We start from the raw sequence: 21,004 nt of genomic DNA, 5'->3' as shown, positions 1-21,004 counted from the left end.
TCCCCAGCTAAATTGTTTTGGCATCAATAAATCACAAACATAAGGGTTTATTTCTGGACTCCCAATTCATATCTATCCTTATGCCAGTACCATGGTATCTTCACTATGTAGCTTTTTAGTAAGTTTTGAAATTAGTCAGGATAAGTCCTCCAACTTTGTTTTCCTTTTTCAAGATTGTTTTGACTATCTCAGTTTTTTCCATTTCCATATACATTTTGAGATCAGCTTGTCAATTTCTGCAAAGAAGCTAGCTGGGATTTTGATAGGGATTATGTTGAATTGAAGATCATTCGGGGGGAATATTGCCATCTTATAAATATTAAGTCTTCTGATCCATGAACGTGGGGTATATTTCTATTTATTTAGCTTTTCTTTAATTTCTTTGAACAATGTTTTGGATTTTCAGTACACAAGTCTTGAACTTTGTTAAATATATTCCTAAGTATTTTATTATTTTGGTGCTATTATAAATGGGGTTTATAATAAGTGGAGTTTTATTAATTTCATGTTTGGATTGTTCATTGCTAGTTTATAAAAATATTGATCTTATATCCTGCATCCTTGGTGAACTGGTTTATTCTGTTTTTTAAAATAATTGATTCCTTAGGCTTTTTTATATACAGGATGACACTATCTGCAAATAGAGAGAGTTTTACCTCTTCCTCTTCCGTCTGCATGTCTTTTTTTTTTTTTCTCCTTTTCTACTTGCCCTAAGTGGAACCTCCAATACAATGTTGCATGTAAGTGGAAAGAGGGGACATCTTTGTCTTATTCCGGATCTTAGAGGTAAAACATCCTATCTTTCATCAAATATAATGTTAGCTCTGGGTTTTCAAAAATGTTCTTTGTCAGTTTGAGGAAGTTCTCTTTTATTCCTAGTTCGTTGAGTTTTGGGTGTTGAATTTTGTCAAATCATGTGTTTTTTGCCACTTATTAATATGATGTATTCCCTTAATTGGTTTTCAGATGTTAAATTAAATTTATATTCCTGGGATAAATCTCTCTTGGTCATGGTGTATAACATTTTCCATATGTTACTAGATTCAGTATGCTAGTATTTTGGGGGGAGGATTTTTGTGTATATTCATAAGGAATATAGATTTGGAGTTTTCCTTTATTCTAATGTCTGTGTCTATTTATGGTATTTGAGTAATACAGGCCTCATAGAAAGAGTTTGGAAGTGCTTCCTCCTCTTCTAATTTCTGTAAGAGTTTGTAAAGAATTTTTAAAATATTTGTTAAAATTCATTAGTGAAGACATCTGGGCCTGAGGATTTTTTTAATGGAATGCTTTAAAGTTATGAATTAAAAATTGTTTTCTTATTATAGGTCTATACAGATTTTCTACTTCTTTTGAGTTTGTCTCATTTGCTTCTTTCTAAGAATTTCTCAATTTCATCTAGGTTTTGTAGCTTGTTAAGATAAAGTTGTTCAGTTTTCCTTTATAATCCTTGTTATTGATGCATGGTCAGTAGTGATATCTCCTCTCTCACTCCTAATTCTAGTAATTTGAATCTTCTCTCTCCTTTTTTTCTTGGCCAATCTAGTTAAAGGTTTGTCAAAATTGTTAGTGTTTTCAAATAACTGACTTTTGGTTTTATTGATCTTTCTATTTTTTCTATTCTGTATTTCATTTGTTTCAATTCTGATCATTATTATTTCCTTTCTTCTGCTTTTCTTGCGGGGGGAGGATTGTTACTTTTCTAATTTCTTAAGGAGAAAGGTTAGGTTACTAATTTTAGGTCTTTTTTTTTTTTTAATATAGGTGTTTCCAGCCATAAATTTTCCTCTTAGCACTGCTTTAGCTTCATTCCGAAAGTTTTGGTATGTTGAGTTTTCACTGTAATTTTTCTGAAAATGTTTTCTCACTTCCCTTTTGAGTTCTTTTTGACCCCCTGGTTATTGAGGGCTGTGTTGTTTAATTTCTACCTACTTGTAATTTCCTTTTGTTGTTGATTTCTATTTTAATAACACTGGGGTCAGAGAACATACTTCATATGATTTCAATCCTTTTTAATTTATTGTGACTTTTTAATGGCCTACCAGTCTATCCTGGAAAACGTTTTATAAATAACTGAGCAGTATGTATGTATGTTCTGATATTGTTGGGTGGAGTATTCTATGGATATATGTTAAGTCTAGTTGGTTTATAGTGTTGTTCAAGTCTTCTATTTCCTTGATCTTCTGCCTCATTGTTTTATGCATTATTTAACGTAGAGTATTGACATCTTTAACTATTACTATTACACTGTCCACCTCTTACTTAAACTCTGTCCGTGTTGTCTCCTGTAATTTGGGTCTCTTTTTTGGATACATCGTCTTTATTGTATCTTCCTGATTAACTGACCCTCTTAGAAAATGTCCCTCTTTGTTTGTAGTAATAGTTCTTTTGTTTCAAAGTTTGTTTTGTCTGATATTAGTATAACCACAGTAGCCCTCTGTTGTTTACTGTTTCTATGGTATACTTTTGTCCATCATTTTACCATTGACCTATTTGACCTTTAAATTTTAAGTTTGTTTCTGTAGACAGCACATAGTTCAGTCGTGTTCTTCTTTTTTTAAAAAAAAAATCCATCTGCCAATCTCTGCCTTTTAATTGGAGCATTTCATTTATTTATATTTAATATAACTTGTGATAAGGTAGGACTTATATCTGCCATTTTGCTCTTTGTTTTCCACATATTTTATGTCCTTTTTGTTCCTCTCTTCCTCTATTACTGCTTCTTTTGTGGTAAATATGTATGTTTTAGTATACTACTGATATTTTAATTCCCTTCTTTCTTTTAATGTTTATATTTATATCTATATCTGTGTATATCTGCAGTTAGTGTTTGCCCTGGGAATTAAATTATCATCTTAATTAACTTAAATCAATCTAGTTTGTATTAATACCAACTTCATTTCAGTGGTATATACAAACTTCATCCCAATTAAGCTGTTTTCTCCCCACTCCTTTGTGCTATTATTATTATACACATTGTATCCTTTTTATATTATGAGCCCATCAACACAGATTTATATTGATTGTTTTATGCAGATATCTTTTAAATCAGAGAGAAGAAAAGCATTTCAAACTGATTTTTACCTTTGTATTTACCTTTAGTTTTTATTTATTTGTGTGAATTTGAGTTATTCTTTAGTGTCCTTTCATTTCAGCCTGAAGGATTGCCTTTATTATTTCTTATAGGATGGGTCTGCTAGCAGTGAATTCTCTCAGTTTTTGTTTATTTGAGAATATCTTATTTCTCCTTCATTTTTGAAAGAGAGTTTTGCTGAATATAGAACTCTAGGTTTACAGCCTTTTCCTTTCAGCACTATGATTATGTTATTTTACTTTCTTCTGACCTCCATGATTCCTTTTTTTTAAAAAATAAATTTATCTATTTATTTATTTTTGGCTGCATTGGGTCTTCATTGCTGTGTTCAGGCTTTCTCTAGTTGCGGTGAGCAGGGGCTGCTCTTCATTGTGGTGCGCAGGCTTCTCATTGCAATGCGCAGCCTTCTCATTGCAGTGGCTTCTCTTGTTGCGGAGCACGGGCTGTAGGCACACAGGCTTCAGTAGTTGTGGCTTGCAGGCTTCAGAGCTTGGGCTCAGTAGTTGTGGTACATGGGCTTAGTTGCTCTGCAGCATGTGGGATCTTCCTGGACCAGGGCTTGAACCTGTGTCCCCTGCATTGGCAGGCAGATTCTTAACCACAGTGCCACCAGGGAAGTCCCTTACCATGATTTCTGATGAGAAAACAGCTGTTAATTTTGTTGAGGATCCCTTGTACTTTATGAGTTGCTTCTCTCTTGGTGCTTTCAAGATTCCTTCCATCTTTGGCTTTTTTTTTTTTTTTTCATCTTTGGCTTTTGATAGTTTGATGATGCTGTGTCTAGGGTGAATCTACTTGAGTTTATGCTAGTTGGAGTTTATTGAACTTCTTGGATGTGTAAATTAGTGTTTTTCATCATACTGGGAAATTTTTAGCCATTATTTCTTCAAATATTCTTTCTGACACCATTGTAAAGCAGTTATACTCCAATAAAGATGTAAAAAAAAAATCTTTTTGTACCTTTCTCTCTCCTCTCCATCTGGGACTTCCATCATGTGTATGTTGATATAGTAGATGGTATCCCATAGATCTCTGAGCCTCTGTTCATGTTTCTTTATTCTTTTTTCTTTATGTTCCTCAGACTAGGTTATATTAATTGACCTATTTTCAAATGTAATTCTTTCTTCTGCCAGCCCAATCCTGCTGTTATACCCCTCTAACAGATTTTTCATTTCAGTTATTATACCTTTTAAATATAGGATTTATGTTTGGTTCTTTTTTTATAATTCCTATCTCTTTTTGATATTCTCTTTTTGTTGCTCTCATACTTTCCTTTAGCTTTTTTATTTATTTATTTATGGCTGTGTTGGGTCTTTGCTTCTGTGCAAGGGCTTTCTCTAGTTGTGGCAAGCGGGGGCCACTCTTCATCGCGGTGCGCGGGCCTCTCACTATCGCTGCCTCTCTTGTTCTCTGCGGAGCACAGGCTCCAGACGTGCAGGCTCAGTAATTGTGGCTCACGGGCCCAGTTGCTCCGCAGCATGTGGGATCTTCCCAGACCAGGGCTCGAACCCGTGTCCCCTGCATTGGCAGGCAGATTCTCAACCACTGTGCCACCAGGGAAGCCCTCCTTTAGCTTTTGATACGTGGTTTCCTTTGGTTCTTTGAATATGTTTATGATAACTGATTTAAAGTCTTTGTCTAGTAAGTATAACATTTGTGTTTTCTCACGGACATTCTATTGACTACTTTTAAGCCTCTGTCCTTTCCTGTTTCTTTATGCTTAAACTTTTTGTTTGAAACTGGACATTTTAAATTACATAATGTGGCAATTCTGGAAATCAAATTTCCCTCTACCCCAGGGAAAGAGAAGAGGGCCTTTTGTTTGTTTCGTGTCTCTCTTGGGATAATTCTATAAAGCCTGTATTCTATGTCATTTGTAGCCACTGAAGTCCTTGCTTGGTTAGCTTAATTCCTATCTTTTTATTGATATTCTTTGTGTAAATTGGCTAACTGTTATACAAAGATAGTCTCAAATGCTGGGACCAATACGTCTTCTTTTTTAAAAAAAATTTATTTATTTACTTTTGGCTGCGTTGGGTCTTTGTTGCTGCACATGGGCTTTCTCTAGTTGCGGTGAGCGGGGGCTACTCTTCGTTGCGGTGCATGGACTTCTCGTTGCGGTGGCTTCTCTTGTTGTGGAGCACTGGCTCTAGGCACACGGGCTCAGTAGTTGTGGCACACGGGCTTAGTTGCTCTGTGGCATGTGGGATCTTCCCGGACCAGGGCTCGAACCCATGTCCCCTGCATTAGCAGGCAAATTCTTAACCACTGCGCCACCAGGGAAGCCCTCAATATGTCTTTATGAAGGGGCTGTGTGTGTATGTTGAGGCATGTCTTCAGTGTTCGGGCAGGCAATTTACAACTCTGCCTGAGCCTTCATTTCTTGCTTGCTCAAAGCCTCAAGGTCAGCCAGAAGTGAGAAATTATGGCCTTCTTAAGTCTTTCCTGGACATGTGCATAGTTGTACACATGTGTGTCCTTTTGGATTCCAAGAAATATGTCGGGTCTTTCCAAAGTTCCCCCATTCTTTCCTTTTAAGTTAATTGGTGAGTCTCTTGCTAGCTCCACCTGGTATCACCCCCTTAGGCAGTTGCCCTGTGAAATAATTGCTGCCGATTGCTTTCACCAAGTGCTCTGTGGATAGGGCCAACTGCACCAAAGAAGCACTGAGTCAGGTCAATTAAAGACAAGCCCTGAGAATGGAGCTTCTCCATTAAGCTGCCAGGCCAGTCACATAGTGAAAACTCCTTGGGGATAGGGCGTTATGAGGCACTCCAAATGCTTTTTTGCGCCTCCTTTTTTGCGAGGCCACTGGTTTTCACAGCTACTATGGCAGCAGGGCTGTTAGTTTTCCAGGCTACATACATTCTCCAGTGAAAACACATGTAAATATATTATGTTTAATGGCTCCCAAAGAAATTCTCATGTAGGTTGTTTCTAGTCCCCAAAACAGCACTGCTTAGCTCTTAATTATCATATATAGATGATCTAAGTCAGCTTACTTATTGTATATAGACAATCTAGGTCCACATGTTTATCAGAATCCCTGGAGGGCTTGTTAAAACACAGATTGCTTGGCCCCACTTTCAGAGTTTCTGATTCAGCAGGTCTGGCATGGAGCCTGGGAACTTGCATTTCTAGCAAGTTCTGAGAGGATATCAATGCTGTTGTTTGGGTATCACATGCTGAGAGTTTCTGAAGGATGGGGATATTTTCCCACAAGCACACTTCTAGGATACTTTCTTCTATCATGTTGTGATGCTTAGGGAATGCATAGTACCATATTTACCAACAAACCTGGCTCCTTTTTCTCTTGATAATGTTCATTCTACAGTGAAATTGGGGCCCCGTTCCTTGCTGCACTGAAATTGTAATTGATCTTTATAAGATTAACCTGAATTACACAACAGTCAAGTGACAAATGTTATTGGAAGCTTGATTCTCATTCAGTTTGTTACTATGCTAAATGAATGAATTGTTGAACTTTGATGTCTATTTTTAAATGTTTGTGAATTTAAATTTGTTACTTTTTTTTAAAGCCAGTGATTGAAAAACTCTCTTGGCTTGATTAAAGTTATCATGGCCATAAAATGTATTGTCTGAACACTTTTGAGAACACTTTTGAGAATGAAAGGGGACCTATTAATAATTTTGCTGGGTAAAAGATGTAAACTGGGGTTGTCCCAGCTAAACCAGGTATATTGGTCACCCTAATTTTAGAAAATAAGGTATAAAATTATTTTTGCATTTCCACAAGTTTGTTTGATATTTTGGATTTAATTTTACACTAGGGTTAAATTTCTGTCAATATTTCTATCCATTTATCTGAAGAAATAATAGAAAGCTTTTTGTTAGTAAATTAGTTTTCAGAAGAGAAATAAAAAAGTCAGAAAATAAATTAAACTTTAAAAAGTTTCATATTTACTTATTTTTATTCCAGACTGTTGTCTGCGTTTGGTTTTTGTGACATGGGGAAGCTCAGCTCTTATTCTAAATATTAGAGAATTTTTGTTTAATTTTCATTTCTTACAGGTTAATCTTTTCTTTTTAAAGTAATTTATAAATGTTTGTTTTTATACCTGAGGGATGTGAGGGCCAGCTGAGAAGGGTTCTGGTTTATTGAATTAAATTAGTTTTCATTCAAGAATTTTTAAGAATTTTTTTTCTGACAAAATTTAAAGATGAAGATTAATGTTTATATTCAGTCCAGTATTACCCTTGCTCAAGCAGAAATATTAAGGTTTAAGGTTATATTAAAGTGATTTTTCTTCCAAAACTTCTGACTCTTCTATTTCACATCCCCCCGCGCACCCGCCATGGAAAAATAGAACTTTGGGAGAGAGGTGTAAGGAGCTGATATTTGGTGAGAGTCTGTAAATGTATATTTATACAGTATGCCAGGACAATCTGGAAGGATGTTAGCAGTCTCCGTCTTCTTGCTTATCTGTTTCTTCAAAGTATGATTTTAATTTTTGCTTGTTTCTGGGCTGAATGTTCAGTTTCCTAAACTTCGCCAGGGGACTGCGTAGTCCGCACCCGGGGAGCGCGCTCACCGGAGGGCAAACGGCCGGAGCGGTTCCCGGGTCGCGACTCTTCAGGAGTCTTCTTCCTCAGGGATGCGTCGGGGCCTCCAAGCCTCAGTATTTGTGAGGGCGAAAATGCCATCGTCCAATTAAAGTGCAGAAGTTCAAGAACTCCTTGCAGGCGATTCGATCACAGCTGAGAGCTGGTCTTGCAGGAAGCCGAGAGAAGTCTGCGTGAGCAGCCGCGGAGGAGGACCGGCCGGGTGGGGTCGGCCCAGACCGGGGCTCGTGGAGCGCGCATGCGCGGCGAGGGGGCGGGGCCGGGGCGGGGCCGGCGTGGCCTCCTGAGCGGCGGCGGCAGCAGCAGCGGCAGCAGTAGCAGCAGCAGCAGCAGCCTGGGCGGCGGGTTTGGCGCTGCAGCGCTGGCGGCAGGTTCGCGGCTGGGGTGGGCGCCGCGGACCCGGACAAGAGGACGAGCACCTGGAGCCCGGCTGCAGCCCACGACTTTGCGACCCAGCGGCGGCGTTGCTGCTGCGGGGCTCGGGCGCGCGGCCCGGCGGGACCGAGGACGGCGGGACGGCAGGGCGCGGGCGCCGCGGGCCGGGACGCGCCAGGTAGGTGGGCCTGGCCGGGCCGGGCCGGGGACGACGCGGCGGCCGGGAGCCACCGGGGACCTGGATGCTCCTCGGGCGGAGCGGGGAACGGCGGGGCGCGGCGCGCATCCCGATACCCGGCGCGCCGGACGCGGAAGGCGCCGGCGGTTGTCATGGAAATCGTACAGCTAGCGGTTCCCTGGTGGTGGCGTCTTCGGAGAATGATCAGACCCCGGCGAGCCCTAGCAGGATGACGCCCCGGGCCGCCTCGGGCTGAGGGTAGCGGGCGGCGGGGAGCCGGGATGCGGGACGTGGCGCCCCCGAGGCCAGGTCGCGGCGCCTGCTTGGTGCGTCTCCAGGGCTGGATCTAGTGACTCCAGACGCTGAGGCCTCGGGGTGTTTCGGGTGTAAACAGAACCGGGTAAAAATAAACATACACCTCGGTGTAGGCCCCCATCCTCCCAAACTCTTCCCTTTTCTGCCGGCCCACCGTCCCCGACAACAGTTCTGGCATCTTTGCTTTTGATATTTTCTTTCTTTATGGCTCTGCTAGTCAATGAATTGAGGCCTGGGAAATCTGCAGGGGTTTGTGACTGTCTCCTGAAAAACCAATCATGAATGTGTAGGCCACAGGAGATTGAAACACTCAAAACGTCAACGGTTAATTTACGTGTTTGTGGGCGAAGGGAGCGGTGATGGGCTCGGCTCTCCCTCCCCTTGTTGCCTGCCCTGTGACATTACATAATCATGTATTCCTCCTGCCCCGACTTCATCCCTAATGACAGATCATAAAAAAATATTCCTCTGGATAAGAAAAAAGTATAGGCGGTTGTAAAGCCCATCTTCTTGTGTTTTTGCTTTGCCACTTAATGGGTTTTGTGTTGAGAGGCTGCAGAAGAGTCGAATTTGATTTGCCACCTGCCCCTTAAAGGGGCATCTAAACCGAGGGAGTAGGAGGCGGGGTGGCAGTTTGAATGTTGCAGTGAGATTCTGCCTGATTCATCTCTGTTCACAGTGGATGGGGCGGACTGTGGGCAGTGGGGTTGGAGAGCGAACAGGCTGACTTGGATGTGAATCTTGAATCTGCCAGTTGCTAACTCTGGTTCTCAATTTTCTCATCTCTGGAAGGTGAGAACAGAACCTACTTTGCTGAGTTTGTTTTGGAATCTAGATGCTGTTGGCATTGGTAAGTGCGCATAGGCTAACTATAGATTGTCCTAGAATTAAGCCTAATTTTTCTTTGATTGAAAACAGGTTTTCTTTAACAGGAATTTTGTCTTTGGATTTAGGCTAGGGCCTTTGTTTGGGGGGTCCTTTGCTGAAATGTTTACTTCTGGAAGAGTCAGTTCACTGGTTTCTTTGAAGAAAGTTGAGATGATGGTGCTTGTGTGGGAAGGTCAGTGTGGTTGTTGTGTTGGAGGGCTGGTGTCAGGAGACCGCGATGCTGTCCGGGGGTGGGGGGTGGGGGGCGGCGTTGCGTGCGAACTGGAGCCCACAAGGCCTGGTTCCCTGTGGTGTCTTGCAAACAAGCCTCTGTAACAACAAGCCAGAGTTACATGTACAAGGAGGGTTTGCCCTGAAGACAGGGCTTAAAGGAATAAATGCTGGAAAAATACAAAGAGAAAGGAGGGCTGTATTTCTACTGAGCTCAGTGGTAGAATTAGTTGTACTAATTCCACTAGCCGGTTTACTTATCCAACTATTTTTCATTAGGCTTATGCTGTCTCAGAGTGTTTGTCTGCTCAGGTGCAAGTCCTGCCTCCCAGCTAGACGCAAAGTCAAGGGTAGACATTATAACTCATTGTTTTTGGAAACTGTATATTTTGTTGTATTGCTGTTAGACTTAATGCCATTAGTAAGTAAAAAAAAAAAAAAATCAGTTTAAGGGAAGGATGAAATCAAATAATATACATAAGAGGTTGTAAGCTGTAAAGCTCTAGAGAGACAGGTTGTGTATGATAGAACTATTGACCGTTCAAGTCCCGTTAGCCAGCTGCCTGCCTGGGAGCATTCTCCTCAGCCAGCAAATCTGCAAGGGCACCAGAGGAATGGAAGCAAAAGGGTGTGTGGGACAAACTGATCCCCATCCCATGTCTTAACATTTCAAGAATCCAGTAAGACACAGTAGAGGGGGAGACTTTGGACCAAGACTGTTTTATCCTGGTTTCTTATGAAAAACTTCTTTAGAGATTATGTATTCCAGGAAGGGTCCTGTAGCATCATCAGCTATGCACAGTGTCAGGATGCTGTGGCTTTCACTGAGGGAAAAATAGCACAAATTTGCAGTGAAGAAGCCTTGATTATGTTGTTGCTGCTTCTGTGGAACTTGGTTAACGAGCTAGTCTTGAGAGATCCTTCAAAACAGCTTTTTCCAGTGTCCTGGAACAGAAGCTCTGTGAGGACAGCATATTCTAGGGAGACCAGTAGTAACACCAGGGTAGGCCTGCTTCATTTTGTCTCTCTGTGCTTTTAAGGAAAATACCATTGTGAACTTAATCCCCAGGAATTGACCTGTATTTTTCTATGCATATGCATACCTTGCTCTGTTAAAAATTTTTTTAAAAAATATAGTATTTCAGATTCACTGAAAAGTTGAAAGAATAATCCAAAGAGTTCCAAGATATCCTTTACCCAGATTCTCCGAATGTTGACATTTGGTTTATCCTCTCTCATATTTGTGTGTGTGTGTGATTACTTTTCTCTGAAATGTTTAATGTTAAGTTGCAGACTTGATACACCTTTACTGCTAAATACTTTATTGTGTATTTCATAAAAACAAGGACATTCTCTTACAAAACAACAGCATGATTATTAGAAATCAGGAAATTAAATGTTGATGCAACGCTATTATTTAATCTACAGGTCTTTTTCAGATCTCGCCAGTAGGCCACTTTAGAGCAAAAGGAAATCCAAGATTCTGTGGTGCCTTAAACCATCCTGTCTCTTTAGTCTCCTTTAATCTGGAACAGTTCCTGAATCTGTCTTTGTATTTCATGACTTTGACATTGACATCTTTGAAGACAACTGCCTGTGTTTTGGATAATGTCCCTCCCCTTGGGTTTGCCCGTGGTTTCCTCCTGCCTAGATTCATATGATGCACTTTTGGCAGGTGTGGCACGGGGCGGTGCTGCAGCCGTCTTAGCGTGTCTCACGGTGGGAGGCATATGCTGTTGATTAGTCCCATTCACTGGTCCTGTCATCACTTCATTAAGATCCTGCCTGTCAGATTCCCTCACAGAAAGTTACCGTTTTTCCCTTTGTTGTTAATATGTATCTCATAGTAAGATCACTTGAGACTGTAAATATACTGTTACTCCTCATACTTTCACCCACTAGTTTAAGAATCCATTGATGATGCTTACCCAGATCAGTTACGATAGTTGACAGATGGTGATTTTCTAATTCCATGTTTCTTTCTACGCTTATCAGTTGGAATTGTACTAAAAGGAAGAACTTTACTTTCTCCCTCATTTACTCTTTGGTTTAACCATGTCTCCGCCCTCATGAATGAATTCCTGCTTTATACAATAGATTATAGTTTGTTATGCTCATTACCCACTTTTCTGCTTCAATTGTCCCAGACTTGGCCTGCAGAAGCCCCTTCCAGCTGGCCCTCCTGTCCTTTTGATGTGTTCTCATCATCTTTGAGGACTTCTTTACTTTCTGGCACAAAACCTCCAAGACTCAGCTTGTACTTTCCAGCCCTGGAATCAGCCATTTCTCCAAAGAGTCCAAGTTCATTTTAGTGGAGAATGATACTGAAAAACCCAGATCTGGGAGCTAGGTGTGCTCCTTGCTGCTTCCAGGCCTTTTCAGTGCACAGGTGTTCTCATTGTAAACATAAGTGGAGACACGTCATACAAAATTTTCTCTGCTTTACTTTTTAAATTTAATGCTATGTCCTGGGGATCTATACGCACTGACATGAAAAGTTTGGTCTGTATTCCAGAGTGTGGGTGTACTGTTATTTCCTTAACTGTCCTTTATTGATGGACTTTTAGGTTGTTTCCAATATTCTGCTCTAAAAATAGTGGGGAATCTGTGAACCACGTCATTGTCAACACAAATATTTCAGTCTGCTGGATCCCTCGAAGTAGAATTTCTGGGTTAAAGAGTAATATTAAATGGATAGCTTTGCCACATCGCCCCCTCACCCCTTCCAAGAAGCTTTATCACTCTGTGCATTCGTCAGTGTGTGGAATTGCCTTTTTCCCTTTAATTTGGCCAACACTGAACTGAAGAGTATAAATCTTGTTAATTTTTGCCAATCTAATGGATAAAGAAGACACTACTTTTTAAATTACATTTCCCAAATTACCAAAAATATTGAAAACCTTTTCTTGCCAGTTCATATTTTAGCTTCTGTGAATAGCCTGTTCATACCTTTTGACCATTTTTTCTTATGAGGTTATCTTGCTGGGTTGTGGAAGGTACTATAACTTCGGACTTTATTCTCAGCAGCCTTTGATGTCTCCTTTAAGGGTGATGCATTTTTCATCCTAAAGGAGAAGGAAACTAACATATCTGAGCACCCCTACGTTCCAGGCCCTGGGCCAAGCGTCCATATGCGTTCTCAGCAAGGTCCCGGGAGAAGGCCAGTGGTGTTGAGGGGGTGGCTGAGGCGAGGCATGATTAAGGCCCCACCTGGGAGTGATTGTAAGTGGTTGAACCGGGATTCAGACCCGGGTCTGTCTGGATCTAGTGCCGTCTCCACGAAATTACGTAGCTCCCTTCACAGGATTTTGAAATGAATGCTTTATGTGTCAGCGTGGACGTGAAAATCAGTTACCTGGAGTCCTCAGTATCAACAATTTCTGTCTCAGTAAAGGGCTTTTTTACTCAGTCCTGCTTGGTGAACATACACATCTCTCAAAACCATCTATTTTATTCCTGGAGCTATTGTGGACTCTGCAGTCAAACTTCCTGTAAGTCTCCAACTGGCTGTGTGACTTTGGGCGAGTGGCTTCATCTTTCTGTGCCCGGTTTTCTCACCCGCAAAACTGGGCTGATGGCAGCAGCAAACCCAGAGGCTTTGCTGGGGGCTCGAATGAGTTAATACACGTCAGGTGTGTGCAATGGCGCCTGATGCCTGCTGAAAACCCAGGGGATGTACCTTAGGATGAGTCTATATGGAAAGCACGTGTGGGAGGCCGCGTGGAACTAGCGCAGCCTCTTCTGGTTGGGTTTAATCTCTTAACCATCCCTTTTGTCATGACCCGGCCGGGAAATGGGAACCCAGGGCCCCTGGGTGCTGTGTGCTTGTATCCTCTCTCTGCAGACCTTGTTTGTGCCCTGTCATGGGCCTGCCAGCTAGCCCAGTTGGCCCTTCCTCTCTGCCCACAGCTGCTGACCTGGGACAGCTGAGACACTGTAGGCCTTTCCGCGTGCGGTCTGCTCAGTGGGGGTCACCTGGGAGGGTCTCAGAGGCAGGCAGTATCTGGTGGGGAGGGGCATGCTCTGGGGATAAAGAGGAGGTGTCCATTTTCTGGAATGGAATCAGGAGAACAGACAGGTGTCCTCTGGCCTCCAGGAGGAGGGGAGGGGACCACTGGAGGGGCCAAGCGGCCAGCTCCCCTCAGCTCCCTTCCTCAGAGCCTGTCCCTCAGACACCTATTCTTTCTCCTGACCTCGAGCCCCTGCAGCGCCCCTTCTCTTATGCTTGCAGGCAGAACTCTGAGGTCTCCTGAAACCCCCGGCCTCCCTCCCTGCTCCCTGCCCCATGCCTCCACCAGTGCCCTTGAATGTCTGGCATCAGCGGCTGTTACAGTAGCTGCCTGATAAAACTCACTCCAAGATGTGGAACTCCTTTCCTTCCCTGTCCTGTGTTGCTTGCATTTCAAGTGGTGCATTCTCTAACCCATGAATTAGAGCTTTCAAGACGGATGACCTTGGTGTGCATATTCTGGGAGAGCAAAAGAAATGCATTTAGGCAGGTGCGTGTTTCTGAGAGAACAGGTCCTGTTAGGAAATGAGGATGCCCAGTTCAGGAGTCTCCCTGGGTGATGGATTATGGGGCGGGTCAGTTGGGGTGCTTTTGGCTGCCAAGTCAGCAATGAGGACGTTTACTGTCTCACAGACCTGGAGTCCTACTCTAGCAGCAGTTTTGAAGTTTCATCAGGACCTAGATGCTTCATCCCAGGGTCAGCGTCCCCGCAGTTATGAGATGGTCCTTAGCGTCAGCGAGACTGCGTGAAGGAGACACGCCAGCCAGTCCCCAGCCACAGGGTCTGCCTGTCCTCCCTCCGGTCTGTGGGAGCAGTGAGCATCATGTGGCCTCCCCGGACCCACAACAGGAGGCTGTGGGCCGGCTGACTTAGGAGCGCTCCTCCGAATGTGGCCCCCAGACCCACCGCATCAGCACCACCTGAGACTTGTCCGAAACGCAGTCTCAGGCCCCAACCGACCGACTGACTCAGAAACTCTGGGTTGGGGCCCAGCGATCTGTTGCGAAACAAGCCTTCCAGGTGATTCTGATGCAGGGTCCAGTTTGAGAATTGCTCCCTTAGTCTAATCAAGACCACCCCCCCACTCCTCAGCTGGATATGGAGCTGGTGTTTCTGGAATCCAGAGAGGACAGTTCCCAGAATAGGCGGACGGGAGGGAAAAGTTGGGAGGTCAGCCCACGGTGTCAGCCGAGGGGCGTGCAGAGCGTTTAAGGAGCCTGTGGGCGGCTTTGCCCTCCTTGGCCCCCTGCCGCAGTGTATGGGCCCAGCTGAGTGTCCCAGCTCCCGTGCCCGCAGTCTCTCCAGCCCCTCTGAGCGGGGCCCATGCCCTCCCTGCAGGACTCGGCACTGAAGGGGGCCGCGTTGGGAGCGCCGGCCCCAGCTTCTCTCTCTGGCCCAGTGGGGATGGGGTGCGCGGGCCCTGCTGACTCACTTTCCTAAGCGTGTTCAGGTGTGTGGGGTTTGCACCTGCTGCTACTTCTCACTCAATTAGGAAGAAACAGGAAGGAGTGCCGTTAGTAGGGGCTTGGGGAACGCGGAAGGAACGGGCCTGGAGGGGCGGCAGCCTCAGGGACTATTTATAATGGCAGTGGGGTGTCACCTGCTTTATCGTCCCCTTTCGGAGGCACAGCCTCACCTTCACGTTCGGGTGGAGTAAAACAGCCGCCTCCATGGTGTGATTCGTGGGATCAGACTAGCCCACTGTTCCAGACCTTTCCTGGAACTAGAGAGCTGAGGTATTTCTAGATTTTCTTGACTTTGCACGGCTTTCAAGGTTCATCCTAATACACAAAAGTGATGTATGGGAGCCTCACGCTGAGCGCCTCTGCATCGGTGCTGACGGCCCAGGAAGGAAGGGCAGCCCAGGGGGAGGGGGCCTGGGGAGGGTCCAGGATAGTGTCTTCAGACGGCAGTGGTTTGTGACATCAATTTGAGATTGTAACCGGCATTAAAAATGTTTTTGAAATAAAATAGAAAATATCCAAGTATATTTCCTACAGGGAGGGTAAGCATTTTTTGATCCCACAGGTAGTGACTTGCACGTGTGTGTGTGGGTATTGTCACGGTGTGATTTTTTCTTCCTGTGGGTTTTTTTCAAAAAGTATTAAATCCGAGGGTTGAGCACGGGGAGGAGGGGGCTCCGCTGGACGTGTACGGACGGACACGGGGTCTTTTGCCGGGGAGGGGGCCTCGGGGGGGGGGGGTGCGTGGCTTACTCCAGGTGGAGAGCCACGGATGGGAAATGAGAAGGGCCTTTTAGCGGTGTGGGCCGGGGGAGTGGAGCTGGAGCCCCAAGGACAGCAGGGAGGGGTCTGAACTTCCTGGTCTCACTCTGGTTTACTGTTTGTGGTGTTTGACCACCTGGACCAGATCCTCCTGAAGATGTTGGGGGTCCTCAGCCTGGCCACTCTGAGACTGGGGAGGCCGTGGCAGGGAGTGTGTCGACTTTTCAGAGGTTTAAAATGTGACTCTGGACGCCTGACCCATCCTTCTGACAGGGCGGATCAGCATATGGTGACCTACAGAGGGAGGGCGGGGAAAGGGGGTAGAGGTGGAGACAGATGTGGACAGGTGTCTGCGTCTGGCTTGTTTGGAGGCTGGCCCCACTGTTGCCTGTGAGCAGTGACAGGACAGCTCCCACGTCGCCCTGGCTGCCGTTGGGACGGGGTGATATGCATTGTTTCACTCCGGGGTTAGTCTGGTTTGTGTCACAAAGCATACGCAGTAATGGCTTCGGGGTGTCAGTGTCTGTTTTTTGAGGGGGGCAAGTTGGATTGTGGGAAGAGAAAGTGCTGGACAAGAACCTGAGTCAGCTTTCTCATGTGTAAAATGCGGAAGGTGCCTGGCTCACGGGGATGGGGGCGGGTGCTGTGTGGATTAAATAGTATTGATACAAGCAGGAGAGGTCTGGGCACTGCAGCTCTGGACCAGTGCCGGTCCAGGGAAGGTACCGTCTCGCAGGAGGTCCGGCGTTTCCCCTCTCGACTTTGCAGTCTCGATTACCCTTTTTCCTACTGTGCCCCTGTTCTAAAAAGCGTATTCAAAAGGCTAGAGTGCATCCCATCTCTCAGTCCTTCCCAGGGCACCTCTAAAGGGAAATGCTGCAGAAGAAGGAGGTTTTGAGAGGTAGGGGACTGCCGGCAAAGGTCAGAGGAGAAGGATGTGGGCAGAAGTGGGAAGAGGGAAGTGAGAGTGGCCTGGGCTCATAGATGTTTAGTCAGGTGGCCACTGACCCAGCTGTCTTCTACTGACACTTTTTTTTTTCTCTAAAGCACATAGAAACTTGTGATTGTGTGCAGTGGAATGGTAAGTATTTTCACATTTCTTAGTCATTGCTTCGACTGTGTTCTGCGTAAACACACGTTAAACCGTATGATCGTATTGCCTAATTGGGTGCTGATCAGATGGCCAGTAAAATGGAGTCATTGGTGGAGCGTGTGCCAAGCAGCCTCAAGATGCCCCAGAATCTTCCACGCGTTGTTACTGCTCTGGCTTGGAAGAGGAGTGGTGGGTGAGTGGGTTGGCCTTGCGGAAACACCCTGCTGGTCAACAGGCCCACCTGGGGGAGGAGGAAGGCGCGTTTGGGTTTTACCCCCGGCTTGCAGGTGATTTGGGGAAGTCGGGCCTGAGTGTTACCTTCTCCTTCCTTGTTCATCTAGTGAAGGTCAGTCCCTGCATTCCTGCCCCCTTGGCCCCCAATCCTGCATCGCAGTGGAACTGTGATGGTGCCTGAGGGCTGCATGGGCGAAGTCTTGTGTGTGCTTGGTTTGGTGGGCCTCAGGCTCAGACACAGACATACATGAAGTCTATTTAGGGAAGTGCTTCTGGAGTCTGTGGCCTTGGAAGCCCACCTCCTGCCTCGTGCTCTTTCACTTTCCCTCCGCTCTGTAGTGACTCAGCAGCAGCTTTCCAGAATGGAGAAGCTTCGTGTCAGAGATGCTGGAGGACCCCGGGCGTGTCCGTGGAGATGGACGCTCCCTGTGTACCACGCAGACCAAACTCTTCCTGGTCCAAGTAGAGCATCCGGTGCCGCCCCTGGCTCCTCCACCTGTGCCCCATCCCCACACCCCGACTCTGAGGCTCTTTGCAGGAAGTCCCCCAGTGCAACTGCACTCTATGTTGAAGCCCAGATCCTTGTCATTCTCCATGGACTGATGGAGACCACTCTACTCTCTGATATTTTGCCTTGATAATTTATGCACAGTTATTGTCTGGTTCAGCTCTGGATTCTCTCTGGCAGCTTGACATCCTTCCCTGACTTCTCCACTTACGTCTCTCTGACCTCCTTTTTACTCTGTTTTTGACCTATTTTATTTCTTTTTAGCCATCCCTGACCTTTTTTTTTTGTGGTACGCGGGCCTCTCACTGCTGTGGCCTCTCCCGTTGCGGAGCACAGGCTCTGGACGCGCAGGCTCAGCGGCCACGGCTCACGGGCCCAGCCGCTCCACGGCATGTGGGATCTTCCCGGACCGGGGCACGAACCCGTATCCCCTGCATTGGCAGGCGGACTCCCAACCACTGCGCCACCGGGGAAGCCCTTGTGTGTCTCCTTGAAATGCCATTGAGCCCGTGAGAACAGGAACGTGTCTTGATAGCAAAAATAATCTTGGAAATAGTTGGTGTTCTGCGTGTGATTTCTCAAGACACGTGTTTTGTGATTATCATTATAGGTGCCTTCGAGCTGTTATGATATTTTGAATAACTTCAGCAGAGGGAGGATGATCTTTGCATTTTGAGTCAACTTAATTACTTAATCATTCTTTAATTAGTCAAATATCTTTACCAAGCTAGGTATTCACCTCGTTGGTCAAAGACAGAAGAAAAGCCAGCAGATGGATTGGGAAGCAGGGGCCTTGTGCAGGGTTGTTTCACTGGCTCAAAGAGAAAGAATGCTTCCGTGACAGTCGTACCGCCATCTTGGTTAAGAAGCTCCGGGTTTTAAAATTAATCTCCATCAGTTCCTGGCCTGGGACAACATAAGCCTTTTGCACTGGGGACTTGCCGATCGGGCTGTGACCCCGTGTGCTCTCAGGGCATCAGGTCACGCCGTCTAGTGTGCAGGTTCGTTCCTCGTCGCAGCAGCCAGCGCAGCCTCAGCACCTTCTGTGGCCAAGAGGGTTCTAAGCTGTAGTGGGTGTGACTCATTTCAAACAGGATTAGATGAGACACGATCAAATTCCAGGGCCATAAATCGCTGTATCATTCCTTGGAACTGGACGTGACAGGGTCTGACCAGTGTTAGAGACCCGTAGGTTGGCTGTTCCCTAAACTCTTAAGGGTTGTACCAGTGTTTGTCATGGCAGCCAGCAGCCCATGGCTTAGACTGTGAACCTAGTTTAGTGGACTAACTGTAATGAATAAAAAGGGGCTATTTTTACCTCATAACCTAGATTTGTCTGGACTGAATATGCAAGCCAAGCTATTAAATGTTTGGGGCAGTAAACAGGAATTCAGTATTTTAAGTCTTTCTGAGCTTGGTAGTGGGGCAGGCCTGGAAGTAGGATTGGTTGTAGCTTTTTTAGGATTATAAGTGTTGACTGCGTTAGGAAGGAACTGTTTTATGAAATAACTCTATAACGAAGTGAATCTTCTTATGCTTATAGGGTCTTGTGAGAATGTACTCACCCTAGCCTGGAGCCCAGGGTAAATTTGAGAATGCTTTGTTTAAAGGCCTCTTTCGGGGAAAATGGGACTGTTAATGAACTTAAATCTAAAATAGTATCCTTCCTTATCCCCAGCTCTCAGCATTCCAGGATGGTGGCGTTCTCCACCATTGGATATAAGTGAGAAATGGTAAAGTTGTTAGGATTAACACCTGGTCGTGTGTAACAGAACAAATCGGAAGGAAAAGAGGCTTAGTTAAAGTAGGCATTTATTTCTCTTTATCTACTGAGGTCTGGAGGTGGGCAATCAGAGCTTGTGCCCTACCATCCCTAAGCCCAGGCCTCACGTCCAGGACGGCGGCTAGAGGTACACCGAGCTCGTGGGCGTTCCAGACACCAGGCCGCAGGAAGGCAAACTTCCTGAGAACTCCTCGTCGAGCTCTGTCCTTGTATCTTGTTGGCAAGAGCTGAACCCCTGGCCACACCTAGATGCCAAGGAGGCACGCAACCCCATGCCAACCGAGTCAGGGTCCTGGGCCTGTTTCTAAGGAGGAAGGGAAGAATGGACATCGGAGGCACAACTAGCTGTGTCTTGCCTGCAAGTTGTTATCTGTTTTGAAAGATGAGTTTTTGTGCTTGTTGGGAAAGCGTTGGCAAAATTTCTGTGGAGAAACCAGGCGCGGGCGTCTAGCTAAAAACTCAAGGGCCTAAGACCTTTCTCACTTCCACATGGGCCTTCATACTCGAGCCTGAAAGACGTCACTGTTCCTTTTGTGCCTCCACTTCCTCATTTAAAGAACAGAAATGGTAGAAGTCTAATCTGAGTTCTCAGGGCCAGTGCTGAGCTCCGCAGACTGGAGTTGCTTTTCCCCAGTAGCTCCCTCGGGGTTTCTGGACCCATGGGTGTGTTCAGAAGGCAAGGGCTGCCTGGGCGTGGGGATTTCAGGCAGAGTGTGAGATCCAGGCGAGGGCCAGTGGGCGAGATGCCCTGAGTGGGAAGAGGCCTGGAGTGGGAGGGCCTGGGAGAGGCAGAGAGCTTCTCTTTCCAGAGCCATCCTCGCCCTGAGCCTGCCACGGACATGCCCCCTCCCCAGAGGGTTGGGGGAGGGCCGGCCTCGCCAGCGGAGTTGAGAGACGCCTGGGTCTGCTTGTATCTCTCCTGCCTCTTTCCCTCCTCATTCTGCTTTTCCTTGCAGAAGGGTGATCCCAAGTGCCTCGCTCTCTGTCCGATGAAAGGGATCCCATAACGCTAGGTGTCAGCGAAATCGACTGTGTTCTGCTCTTCGAGGCATTTGCATTTTAAGAAGGATATATGTGCGAGCAGTGCCTACACTCAAAGCCTCTCGGATGGTCGGACGGCAGACCCAGGAATAAGAGGAGCCTGGGGCCCTCCCTGTGCCACCAGCCGCTGGGCGTAGCGTGTGTCTGCTGCACATCTGGGTGAAGCTGGCCAGGCCAGCTGCTCCCGTCACCTTCCCCCCACCCCAGTCCAACGCCTGTGTGCAGCACGTGCCTCACACCTCTCGTGTGCTCACACGCCAGTCAGGCGTGCACTTACGCCTGCCGCTTGCACACGTGTATACACGCTCACTGTGCGTGCGTGTGCATGCCCACGCGCCCCTCCCCCTCCCCACCCCCCTGCAAGGAGGCAGTAGCCCCCGGAAGTTGAGCTTCTGGAAGGGCCGCGCATTACTTTCTGGTTGAGTGGAATCCCTGGGGGCTAGGGGTCTGGATGTGCACGTATTCA

The 21,004-nt window shown here is 45.9% G+C and overlaps 1 protein-coding gene across 5 annotated transcripts in view; it reads left to right on the top strand.

Moving 5' to 3' along the window:
• Positions 1-7,973: 7,973 nt before the first annotated feature.
• The window catches only part of INPP4A (inositol polyphosphate-4-phosphatase type I A), a 148,636-nt gene continuing 135,605 nt past the window's right edge, over positions 7,974-21,004 (top strand). For 4 of the 5 annotated variants that reach the window (XR_013830997.1, XR_013830998.1, XR_013830999.1 and 1 more), the window contains exon 1: positions 7,975-8,231. The gene's annotated coding sequence lies outside the window, so the exon portion shown is untranslated. Of the gene's footprint in view, positions 8,232-21,004 lie in introns of all 5 variants that reach the window. The other variant, XM_079940582.1, reaches the window with a different exon arrangement.

Source organism: Stenella coeruleoalba (assembly GCF_951394435.1).
Source record: "Stenella coeruleoalba genome assembly, chromosome: 13".
Lineage (NCBI taxonomy): Eukaryota > Metazoa > Chordata > Mammalia > Artiodactyla > Delphinidae > Stenella > Stenella coeruleoalba.
The sequence above is the reverse complement of the archived record's forward strand: the minus strand, read 5'-3'. Positions and strand labels throughout refer to the sequence as shown.